Source organism: Microtus ochrogaster, linkage group LG2, assembly GCF_000317375.1.
Source record: "Microtus ochrogaster isolate Prairie Vole_2 linkage group LG2, MicOch1.0, whole genome shotgun sequence".
In the NCBI taxonomy this organism is placed as follows: Eukaryota; Metazoa; Chordata; class Mammalia; order Rodentia; family Cricetidae; genus Microtus; species Microtus ochrogaster.
The window spans coordinates 21,410,154-21,414,152 of NC_022028.1; positions in this window are offsets into that span (position 1 = coordinate 21,410,154).

Sequence of the window (3,999 nt, forward strand, 5' to 3'; positions counted from 1 at the left end):
AAAAAAAAAATTTAAAAAAAGAACTGCGGCAGGGACTGGGGCGGCCTCTGCTGGCGAGAGTCAGTATTGCAGAATTCACTGAGGCCCTGTGAACCTACAAGGCCCGCATGAGGCCAGCAATTGCCAGAGCACCTTCTGAGGCTTCTACACATCTTCCAGTCACCCTGAAGCTCCAAGACACCACTCCTACCCAGAGCCAGCTTGTCACCTCATTGAGCCTCCTGGTGGCAGTCAGCCCTCAACTTGTCTGGTCTCTTTCATTACCAAGTGCTCTTGCGTGGACCACCTCATAGAGATCTCCTTTTCTGAGAAGGAACTGAACTGGTGAGCAAGCTGCAGACTGATTGGGGGCCCAGGCTAGCCTGTGGTCTAGCAGAGAGGCAGGAGCCCTGCACGAACTGGGACTCCATTGGGCCCAGCCATCAACATCCTAGGACCCCTACATTGTTACATAAGATGGTGGAAGTCTGCAGTGCCAGAATGCTAGCTCCTTGAACAACCAAAGTCATGGACATAGAAGTGAATAGCAAGATTTGCCAGGTGCAAACAGGGTGGTATCATAGCCTCTTTGCCCATCTGGTGACCGATCAAGAGATTGGGAGGGTTAAGGTGTTTGCGACCATGCTTGCTGACTTGAATCTAATCCCGGCACTCACACGACGGAAGAAGAGAACCATCTCTCACAAGTTACCCTCTGGATACCATACGTGCACTGGAGCAACACCCTGGCACACACTACAAATGTAAAATCTGCCCATCTGCAGCCTTGGCATGGCGATGCATGCCTGTAATCCCAGACAGAGGCAGGGGAATCATGAGTGCAAGGTCAACCTGGCCTTGTCTCAAAAGGGGAGAGAAATTTCACCTTCCGAGAAAACATACAGACCTGTCATTGTTCCCTAAACAATACAGTCTAACAGCTACTTGCATAGCATTTACATAGCACTGGGTGTTCCAAAGCAATTGCAGATGGTGTGAGTTTACCTTTCTCCTCCAGCGTGCATACATAGGTTGAACATTAACATACGTAGGTTGAGGTTAAGAACTAGGGCTAGGGATAGGAGTCCCCACTGGTCAAGTGCTGGGCTAGCATGCACAAAGCCCTGGCTTCTACCCCTAGCAATGCACAAACCAGACATGATAGCATATACTGTGAAGCCAGGCCTAGGGAAGCGGACACAGGAAGCTGTGTCCAAGAGCATCCCGAGCTACACACCAGGTCTGAGGCCAGTTTGGGCTACAGGAGATTTTATTTCAAAAAGAAAAATAAGCTGTAAGCGATGGCCATTTTTGAACACCATGATTTGGGCGTCCGCAGGGGTCCTAGAATTAGTCTCCATAGAGACCAAGGGATCGCTGTACAAAACACTGTTTATCACCTCAAGACTCTGAGGTAGATGTCAGGAAAGGTCCAGAATATTCATGCACACATGACTGCACACACACTTCCATTCACACAAAGTTTAGATGTAAAAGTCAGGAGTGGGCTTTTCTCGAGTGTAGGACTGGAGAAGTACCCCGAAGAACTGGGGTGGCTGTTATATATCTGTGTGCACAGACAGAAAGTGCCGTCGCTTGGATTTTCAAAGGGCACATAATCTAAATCTACCTAGATTTACTTTCCTTCCATTCTGAAACTTATGAATGAGCTCAGGGGAGCCCATGAACAGCTTGGTTAGCACTGCCCCCTGGTGGAGACAAGAGGGAGTGTGGGAAATCCTGTCACCAAGATTCGAAAGGTTCCCAGGCACCCAGTCTTGGTCACTAGCTCAACTTGTCCCATGGGCATTCTAGCAACTCTGGGGGGCCACTGAGTCCTCCGAGTCAATAGCTGAAGTCCCCAGGCATGTGCCAGTCAGCTGTTACTGGCAGTTGGGTCCAAAAGTGGTAGACCAGAGCTTGCTGACACAGTAGCCAGCCGCAGGGCTAGAGAAAGGCTCAGCAGGGCAGAGGACCCGGGTTCGGTTCTCTGCACCCCTAGGGCAGCTCACTACCATCTGTAATTCCAGTTCCAGGAGATCCAGCACCCTCTTCTGGCCTCCCTGGGTACCAAGGACACAGTACACAGACATGCATGCAAGCAAAACATTCATATGTGTAAAATTAAAAATTAATCCTTTTTTTTTTTTTTTTGGTTTTTCGAGACAGGGTTTCTCTGTGGTTTTGGAGCCTGTCCTGGAACTAGCTCTTGTAGACCAGGCTGGTCTCGAACTCACAGAGATCCGCCTGCCTCTGCCTCCCGAGTGCTGGGATTAAAGGTGTGCGCCGCCACCGCCCGGCTTAATCCTTATTTTAAAAAAGTAGCCAACTGTTTGTGAGGCCATGTAGGTGTTCCCCTTCCCACCACCCCAGTGAGAGAGAGAGAGAGAGAGAGAGAGAGAGAGAGAGAGAGAGAGAGAGAGACTTATAAAGCACCTACTGTGCCCTAACCGTTGTCTTAATTCTGAGTAACCAAAGATTAAGGAAAACTCAGTTATCATCCATTACCACTCAGGTAAGTCTTGGCATTTAGGTAAGTACTACAAAATGATCACACTGAGGGCCACGAGGGTTGTTATGTCCAGGGAATGGGTGGTGTGGTGGCTTGAACGAGGCGGCCCCCACAGGCTCATAGGTTTGATGCTTGGTCCCCAGTTCACGGCTAAGTTGTTTGAGGAAGGTTTGGGAGGTGTGGCCCTGTTAGAGAAAGCAGAGCCATGCTGAAGGAGGTGTGTCCCTGGGGGTGGGCTTGAAGGCTTTAAACCCCACCCCACTCCGCATCATTGCAGTTAGCGTGCTCGTGTTCTCTCTCTCTCTCTCTCTCTCTCTCTCACTCACTTTCCTTCTGTCTCTGATTTGTAGATAAAATCTAAGCGCTCAGCTACTGCTCCTGCACCAGGCCTGCCTGCTGCACGCTCCCCTCCACGATGGTCATAGTAGACTCGCCCTCCACAATTGTAAGCAAGTGTAAGCAAGCCCTCAATTAAATGCTTTCTTCATAAGTTGCTTTGGTCGTGGTGTCGACATCTTCACAGTAACAGATCAGTGACTAAGACAGGTGCTGGAAGTTTAGGGGTGGAACGGGTATAAAATTGAGCCCTGAAGGAGATTTAGGGTCTCAACAAGAGAAAACAAAAGAAAGGTATTCTGGGAAGAAGAGAAAGCACGCACCAAGTAACAGAAACACAGTCACGCCTGGGGCCGCATTCCTGCCTGTTGGGATTGGCAGTGCTTGCATAGAATAAGCTGGAAGAATGAAATTTTTTAAATTCCCATTTATTTTTCACATAAGATAAGTTGAAAGCATTCATTCTAGGTAGCAGCAAGAGCTACAGTCTCGCAGGTCCTGGACTACCTTCTGCTACAGCTTCCGTGTGCTTTCCCCAACATCGGTCACTTTGCGAACCAAAAGAACTGCTGGCCTTTGCCCATTGCCAAACCTCTTGTTGGCCATTGCCTCAACCATGAATCCTTAGACACCACATTCACCATAGCAGAGCTAGGAGTGACCTAAAGCTTTTCCAGTAGGACCAGCTTTTAGATGCACCAAAACCTCCTAACAGTGCCACTCTGGAAGCATGTCTTTAGTGCATGAACCAGTGGGGGACAGGTGGGGACCCAACTATAGCCTGAGAAATAATTAGACTTATTGGAAACAGCTTTGCATAGTACTAGAAGCCATAAAACAGTAAATCAAATTTTGTTTGCTCGTTTGTTTTTTAACAGGGTTCCTTTAGGTAGTCCTGGCTGTGCTCAAGGCCAGCCTGATCTACATAGTATAGATCTACATAGTATAGATCAGGCTGGCCTCGAGCTGAAAGAGATCCTACAGCCTCTCTGCCTCATGAGTGCTGGGATTAAAAGTGAGCACCATCACATCCAGATGCGTGTGTGTGTGTGTGTGTGTGTGTGTGTGTGTGTCTGTGTGTATTAAGGCTAAAATAAACTTCCTGGTGTCATTCTAGAAGCTTGACCCAGCACCAGCTAAGTTAGACAGAACTGGGTTTCCTTCTTGCCTCC